This window comes from Moschus berezovskii, chromosome 1 (assembly GCF_049115385.1).
Source record: "Moschus berezovskii isolate FMDL1 chromosome 1, NW_MosBer_1.0, whole genome shotgun sequence".
Lineage (NCBI taxonomy): Eukaryota > Metazoa > Chordata > Mammalia > Artiodactyla > Moschidae > Moschus > Moschus berezovskii.
This window is the reverse complement of record NC_142460.1, coordinates 8,800,960-8,809,260: the sequence shown is the minus strand read 5'-3', so window position 1 is coordinate 8,809,260 and position 8,301 is coordinate 8,800,960. Positions and strand designations below refer to the sequence as shown.

Sequence of the window (8,301 nt, the reverse complement as noted above, 5' to 3'; positions counted from 1 at the left end):
CTTTTCAAGAGAGAGCATTTAATTTTCCACCCTCTGAGTGTAAGGCTGAACTCAGTGAATCAGTAGGAAGTTGTGGAGGTGACAATGTGTGATTTCTGAGACCAGGTGGTAAAAGGCCTGGTGACCTTCTCCTTGTCTTCTACCTGGAATAACTCAATCCAGGGAAAGCCAACTGTGTGCCAGGAAGACACTCAAATGACCCAATGGTAGGGCCGTGGGGTGAGGAATTGAGAACTCCCACCCACAGCCAATCCTCCAGCCTCAAACAAGCCATCGAATGAGCTCATTCCCGGTCAACATTTTGTCTCACATCTCATGAGAGACCCTGTCTCAGAACCACCCAGCTAAGCTGCTTCTGAATTCCTGGCCCACAGAAACTGTGCAGGGAGCTGGAAACCCACACTAAAAAATGTGTGTTGTTCTAAGCCACTATGTTTCAGGGAAATTGATTATACTGCAATAGGTAATGAATACAACTTGCGGTTCAGATGGTAAAGAGCCTGCCTGCAACACAGGAGACCTGGATTTGATCTCTGTGTCAGGAAGATCCCCTGGAGAAGGGCATGGCAACCCACTCCAGCAATCTTGCCTGGAGAATCCCATGGACAGAGGATCCTGGTGGGCTACTGTCCATGGGGTCGCAAAGAGACACGACTGAGCAACGAACACTTTGACTTTCTCAACACTGCTGCCTGTGGAGTCTGTCTGACCTACCATATCGCCTTAGACTGTGAGAATGGCTGAGCTGATTTAGTCCAAGCTGACCTCAGATCTAGTGACCCCTCTGCTTCTGAAATATCTTTGGCTGGTTCTCCTGTCATTCTGTTGACAAATTATGGGTCCCCTCTTAGGCTTTCTGGACTAAATAATATCACTTAAAGAAATACTTTCCCACAGATATAAAAGGGAAATTTGTTGCTGTTCAGCCACTCAGTCATGTCCAACTCTTTGTGACCCTACGGACGGCAGCACGGCAGGCTCCCCTGTCCTTCACTATCTCCCTGAGTTTGCTCAAACTTCTGTCCACTGAGTTGGTGATGCCATGCAACCATCTCATCCTCTGTTGCCCCTTTCCCCTCTATCCTTCTTTTGTATGGCCCAACTCTCACATCTGTACATGGCTACTGGAAAAACCATAGCTTAGCACCCAGAATCTTAAAAGTCTGGGCTTTGCAGATTGTAGTTGAAATAGTGTGGGTTTCCAGCTCCCTGGGCATACACTGAGTTTCCTGGCTGTTTGAACTTGGTTATAGAATTTAGCGTCTCAGGAGTTGTCTTTCCTTCTCTGTCGGTTAGCTAAAAGTCACTTAAGCTGGACTACAGGAGAAGAAAAACAGTGGTTTAACCAAAGGAGGAGTTTGTGTCTCCTCCGTGTCAAACTCCAAAGGTGGGGAGACAGCCTGGGGCCGGTGTGGCATACATGGTATCAGGAAATCCAGCATCCTTGTCTCACGTGGTTCCACGATGTGTGTTTATTCTGGTCAAAGGGAGATGCTCTACCTCCAGAATATTCACTGCAAAGCAACATTGGACTTGGGCTGTCAATCAGTCAGGAGTCTACCAGAAAACAGAATTAGAATGTACCCATGGCCCTTGAGCCAAAGCAAGTCACATGGTCAAGTGCAATGTCAACAGGGTGGGGGGAATTTACTCTGCACGTGGGAGGCAGGCAAGCCCAGAAAGGAAACTCTCAGGACAGTAAAGGGGCAGTAACACAATCTACCACCTCTCCAAACCCATCTCCCCACCTCTCTGCAATTCCATTCTTAACTCGGTGGCTAGAAAAGTCCTTTTAAAACCTTCATCCAATCATATCGCTCTTCTGTTTGAATCTCCCAATGCTGCCTGGTCCTTTTGGAATAAAAGTGAAAACCAGCCTCCTCATAGTGACCAGCAGGGCCCTGGAGAACCTGACCGCCAGTCTCTGATCACTTCCGAGACTTCCTCACCCACCATCCCGTCATTCACTCCACTCCAGGGAAACTGACCACCCCGCCAATCCTCAGAACCCACCCTCACCTCAGGACCTTTGAACGTGCTGTTCTCTCTGCCTGCGTATCTTCAAAGCTCCAGTCCCTTCCTCCCTCAGGGCGCTCCTCAAATACCAACTCCTTCAGGTGCCCCTTGCTAAAACCGGCACCCCCCCAACCATGACCCCTGTCCCCACAACCTGCTTCGTTGCTCCGTCCATCGCACACGTCACCTTCACTATAGTTACTTGTCTGCGTGTTCACCGTGTCTCCCTCACCAGAAGGGAAGCGCATCCAGGGAAGAGACTCTCTTGCTTGCAATCCCCACCTGATGGGAGGCCCAGAGCAAGTTTTAGAAGTTACCCCCTCCCTTGATTTCTTCTCGTTTAATTCATTTTGTCTGAACGTTTGCGTAAGTAAGACGATCTCATGTTTGGCATTTGAAAATACCAAATAGCACACAATATTTCTCCCTCTGGTCTCCTCCTTCCTAGCCTCCCCTCAACATATAACGACTATTGTTCAATTGTGTATCTTTCTACAGTTTTAAAAATGCATATGTAAGACAACATGAATAGAAACACCTACCTTCTTCCCTTTCAATGGGAATGATGGCAGGGTATGTCCCCTGCACACTGCTGTGTACCTTGCTTTTTTTTCACTTAAAAATGTACCCCGGAGACTTTCCACATCCTTTCAGGGAAAACTTCCTGGTTCATTTCTTATAGCTGCGTGGTGGTTTCTGTTGCGTAGATGTGCCATTTATATTTGACTTGTTCCCTGTACATCATGAGGAACGCTGGGCTGGAAGAAGCACAAGCTGGAATCAAGATTTCTGGGAGAAATATCAATAACCTCAGAGAAGCAGATGACAGCACCCTTATGGCAGGAAGTGAAGAGGAACTCAAAAGCCTCTTGATGAAAGTGAAAGAGGAGAGTGAAAATGTTGGCTTGAAGCTCAACATTCAGAAAACAAAGATCATGGCATCTGGTCCCATCACTTCATGGGAAATAGATGGGGAAACAGTGGAAACAGTGTCAGACTTTATTTTTTGGGGCTCCAAAATCACTGCAGATGCTGATTGCAGCCAGGAAATTAAAAGACGCTTACTCCTAGGAAGGAAAGTAATGACCAACCTAGATAGCATATTAAAAAGCAGAGACGTTACTTTGCCAACCAAAGTCCGTCTAGTCAAGGCTATGGCTTTTTTAGTGGTCATGTATGGATGTGAGAGTTGGACTGTGAAAAAAGCTGAGCGCCGAAGAATTGATGCTTTTGAACTGTGGTGCTGGATGGAGAAGACTCTTGAGAGTCCCTTGGACTGCAAGGAGATCCAACCAGTCCATCCTAAAGGAAATCAGTCCTGGGTGTTCATTGGAAGGACTGGTGCTAAAGCTGAAACTCCAATACTTTGGCCACCTCATGTGACGAGTTGACTCACTGGAAAAGAGTCTGATGCTAGGAGGGATTGGGGGCAGGAGGAGAAGGGGAAGACAGAGGATGAGATGGCTGGATGACATCACCGACTCTGTGGACATGAGTTTGAGTGAACTCCGGGAGTTGGTGATGGACAGGGAGGCCTGGCGTACTGTGATTCATGGGGTCGCGGAGAGTCGGACACAACTGAGCAACTGAACTGAACTGAACAGGCAGCCAGGAGTGGGAACCATGAGTGTGAGTGGAGAATGCTTAGAAAGGGCAATAATTTTGGAGGCGTTTTTTGGGGACAGAAACGAGGCTGAAGAGAGAGGAGGGGTTTGGGACAGCTGCCTACTGCCCGGGACTTCAGCAAGGTAAGTGAGTCAAGCTTGGTCGCTCGGTTTGTTTTAGTAATTTCAGCTGTGTTGCATTTTCTGTGGCTCTGCCTCCCCACCTCCCTTCTAATGACAATCAATAAAGACCCACACATGAATTTTCAAAGAGCGTGGGTTCAACTCAGGGTCTTTTTGATGGATCACCATGAAGGACCACTCTAAAAGGAGAAGCCGCTCTTCTTCAAGTAAACACCTACTGTTGACTCATTGGGTCTCCATCCTGAGGCGCACGCTGTCAGAATCTTCACTTTACGGTTGAGGAAGCTGTGGCTCAGAGAGGTTAAGTGGTTCTGCCCAAGGTCACACAGCTCAGAAGTCCTGAGATTCACACCCCTGGCTGGAGAGCTGAGGTTTCCTGCCAGGAGGGAGCCCGGTTTCCTCCCCTGCAGCTGCCAGGACTCCAGACATTTGGCTCTTTCTGCCTGTTTGTTTGTTTTCCTTCCTCGTCTCTAAATCCTCTTTCCCTGGCAGCTTAAAACTTAACTTTACATTGGCTCCTGCAGGGTAGCCCTTGTGTCTCCTGGAGCGCAGATCATCACTGACTTTCTCTTTTTCTCCCCAGGGAAGGTGCTGGGAACCTCTGAGTTGTGTTATCAGCTCCTGATTCACCAACCCTCCCCAGGAAAGTCTCCACCACCTGGCGGGCCCACAGCCCTGGACAGAGGGCGGGTGGTGGATGACCCGAGCCCTGGGCCATCAGTCATCCTGGTGAGGGCCAGCGATCAGGGCGTGTAGAGGGTAAACCATCATTGCCTCGCCCCCACCCCAGGATTCCTGGCTTATTCCATTGTTCCCTGAGAGGCCCAGACCTGCGTTCTTATCTGGGCTTGGCAGAAAGTGAGACTTAAAAAAAAACTCACACACAACAGGGGCAGGACCTTGATTAGGCAGCTTTGGCCACCAGGGGTCACGGGGTTGGACGGTGCCTCCTTGCACTGGGATGGAGTGGGATCCGAGGAGGCGCTGTGCTGAAGGTGGGCGGGGCTGCAGAAACGTGGGGGCCCTGAAGCTGTGAGCACACGCTCCTTTCGAACGTCCGTGCCTGTGCGCGTCCCTGTGTGTGTTTGTGTGTCCCTGTATTTGTGTGACTGTGTGTGTAGGCGTGTGTACCCCTGTGTGTATGTCTGTATCCACATGTGTGTGTGTTTCTCCATGTGTATGTCTGCATGTGCCTCTTTGTGTGTCCGTGTGTATTTGTGTGTCCCTGTGTGTATGTGTCTGTGTCTGTGTGTCCCTGTGTCTGTCTCTGTGTGTGTCCCTCTGTGTGTCCCTCTGTGTGTCCCTGTGTGTGTGTGTCCCCATGTGTGTGTGTGTCCCTGTGTCTGTGTCTCTGTGTGTGTCCCTGTGTCTGTGTGTCCCTGTGTGTGTGTCCCTGCGTGTCTGTGTGTCCGTGTCTGTGTGTGTCCCTGTGTGTGTGTGTGTGTCCCTGTGTCTGTGTATCTCTGTGTGTATCCCTCTATCTCTGTGTGTCCCTGTGTGTGTGTGTCCCTGTGTGTGTCCCTGTGTGTGCCCCTCTGTCTGTGTGTGTGTCCCTGTGTGTGTGTGTCTGTGTGTGTGTCCCTGTGTGTGTGTGTCTCTGTGTGTGTCCCTGTGTGTGTCTCTGTGTGTGTCCCTGTGTGTGTGGGTCCCCCTGTGTGTGTGGGTCCCTCTGTCTGTGTGTGTCCCTGTGTGTGTGGGTCCCCCTGTCTGTGTGTGTCCCTCTGTGTGTGTCCCTGTGTGTGTCCCTGTGTGTGTGGGTCCCCCTGTCTGTGTGTGTGTCTCTGTGTGTGTGGGTCCCTGTGTGTGTGTGTGTCCCTCTGTGTGTGTGTCTCTATGTGTGTCCCCCTGTGTGTGTGTGTCCCTGTGTGTGTGTGTCCCTCTTTCTGTGTGTGTCCCTGTCTGTGTGTGTCTCTGTGTGTGTCCCTGTGTGTGTGTGTCTCTGTGTGTGTGTCCCTGTGTGTGTGTGTGTCCCTGTGTGTGTCCCTGTGTGTGTGGGTCCCCCTGTGTGTGTGGGTCCCTCTGTGTGTGTCCCTGTGTGTGTGGGTCCCCCTGTCTGTGTGTGTCCCTGTGTGTGTCCCTATGTGTGTGGGTCCCTCTGTCTGTGTGTGTCCCTGTGTGTGTGGGTCCCCCTGTCTGTGTGTGTCCCTCTGTGTGTGTCCCTGTGTGTGTCCCTGTGTGTGTGGGTCCCCCTGTCTGTGTGTGTGTCTCTGTGTGTGTGGGTCCCTGTGTGTGTGTGTGTCCCTCTGTGTGTGTGTCTCTATGTGTGTCCCCCTGTGTGTGTGTGTCCCTGTGTGTGTGTGTCCCTCTTTCTGTGTGTGTCCCTGTGTGTGTCCCTGTGTGTGTCCCTGTGTGTGTGGGTCCCCCTGTCTGTGTGTGTCCCTGTGTGTGTCCCTGTGTGTCCCTGTGTGTGTGGGTCCCCCTGTCTGTGTGTGTGTCTCTGTGTGTGTGTGTCCCTGTGTGTCCCTGTGTGTGTGTGTCCCTGTGTGTGTGTGTCCCTGTGTGTGTGTGTGTCTCTGTGTATGTGTCCCTGTGTGTGTGTCTCTGTGTGTGTCCCTCTGTGTGTGTGTGCCCCTGTGTGTGTCCCTGTGTACCCTTACCTGTGTGTGGTCTGCACGCTGCCGTCTCCGAGCCCCGATCCCTGAGCCCTCTTTTCTGTGCGTCCCCGCGACGTGGAGTCTGCAGTCGCTCCCCTCTTGATGGAGGGCCCGGAAGGAGACGCGGTGTCGGAAGCATCGGGAACACGCCGGGTGTCCGCGCCTGGGGAGCCCGGGCCGAGGGCGTCGGGCCGGCGGGAGTCGGGGCGGGTCGGCGGAAGCGCCGGGAGTGCCCCGTGCGGCCACGAGGTGGCGCCCTGTGCCCGGGACGCGAGACCCAGGCCCGCCCGGGGCCCGGCTCCTCGGTGCTGGCGTGGAGGGACGCGGAGGTCAGCTGTGCGCTCACCTCCGTCGTGCTTCCAGCCGGTTCTCCCCTGCGAGCCCGGGCGGGACTCGGGGAGAGATCTGGAGATCGAATCAAGTCAGCACATATTTCCCCTTTTAAAAGTCCTCGTGCGTGCTTGTGCGTGTGTGTGCGCGCGCGCGTGTATGTTTGTGTGTGCGCGTGTGCGTGTGTCCTGCGGGCTGCACACTCAGAGCTCTTGCCACGTGTGCTCATTTCATCAGTGCCTCCCGATGGGGAGAATGCTGCAGTCGGTCCCCCAGAGAAGAGCCAGCGCTGGCAGGTTCGGGTCAGCAGAGCTACTGAGGACCCTCGGGTGAGGGAACATCAGAGCCAACCTCCCCTGGGGCCTCCCGCAGACTGGCCTGGCTCTGACTTTCAAAACCGCGGCATGGCCCTCTTGGGAGCCTCTGAACCCCTTCAGGCACCCCTGTTCCACAGCATCTCAGGGCGAGGGGTCAGCTGCCAAGGGAAGAGCCAGCCGGGCCAGGGGTGCGGGGTGAGGGCTGCAGTCCTGTTCTCGAATGAGAACAGAGCAGTCTTCCCCTCTGTGAATCTTTGGTAAGAGCACAGGCACGCTCCGCTCCCCGCCCCCACTGTAACTGCTTGCAAGTCCTTCACAAAATGCGAGGTGTTTGCAACTCAGCAACACACACCCGGAAGCGAGGCTTTGATGTTTCCTCCTCTCTGTCTGATGTCCTGAAGTTTAAAGATGTGTTTGGTGGTTCATGCGCCAGGGAAAGAGCATCCCTTTGTAGAAAAGCATCATTAAATTCTGAACCAGAAGCCCTGCCATTCTCACCAGTAATAATCTGTTTTTACATATTTGTGTCCTGAGAGACTCGATTATTATTTCACCTACTTTCCAGATAATGTTCATAAAAACAGCTCAGATCTCAGAGGGAGCATGTGTTCACAAGTGTTCTATTTTTTAAATATTTATTTTAAAATGTATTTTGTTTACTTATTTTGGCTGTGCAGCATGTGGGATCTTAGTTCCCAGACCAGGGATTGAACCCTTGCCCACGTGCAGGGTAAGTGGGGGAATCCTAACCACTGAACCGTCAGGGAAGCCCCCTTGTGTGTGTTCTGAGTGAACACAAAGGGCGAACTCAGACTCTCAAGGGCTCTGATATGTTCTGTTGTTTCAACTTACAGAATAGTCGGTCTGGCATCTGTTCATTCCAAAACCAGTTAGCAGAAGAGATGGAAGAGGAAGCCGCCGAGGGCAGAGCGCTTCCGAGGGGCCAGGTGTGCACTCTACACAGGTGGGGGGCGGGCCGGGGGCGGGGAGGCCGATGATGGAGGGGTCACTGCCTGCGGCTCAGGTGAGTGCTCCTGGCAGACCACCTGCGCAGGTATCCCCTGTCTGCGTGCTGACGATGTCTGGCCCAGACGTAATCTGCTTGCACACACGCACTGCAGAAACACTGGCCTGGTGGTGAATCCACATCCCAGTGTGGTAAATACGGCACGAATAGCCCTGAAACTAAGGTTGGCGAACGCCGAGCTCCTTACCATCAAGGACCAGTCCTAGAGTAGCGCTTTGGGTTTTAACTCACGTAATGCTAGAAGCGGAGAAGGCAATGGCAACCCACTC

The 8,301-nt window shown here is 52.5% G+C and overlaps 1 long non-coding RNA gene across 1 annotated transcript; it reads right to left on the bottom strand.

The window, feature by feature from the left end:
- Positions 1 to 293: 293 nt before the first annotated feature.
- LOC129549354 (uncharacterized) lies at positions 294 to 6,575 on the bottom strand. Its single transcript, XR_008684560.2, has 4 exons — positions 6,362 to 6,575; positions 2,559 to 2,774; positions 2,171 to 2,298; positions 294 to 1,514 (listed from the first exon to the last, which is right to left on the bottom strand). It is a non-coding gene; the product is annotated as an uncharacterized LOC129549354 (long non-coding RNA).
- Positions 6,576 to 8,301: the final 1,726 nt, after the last annotated feature.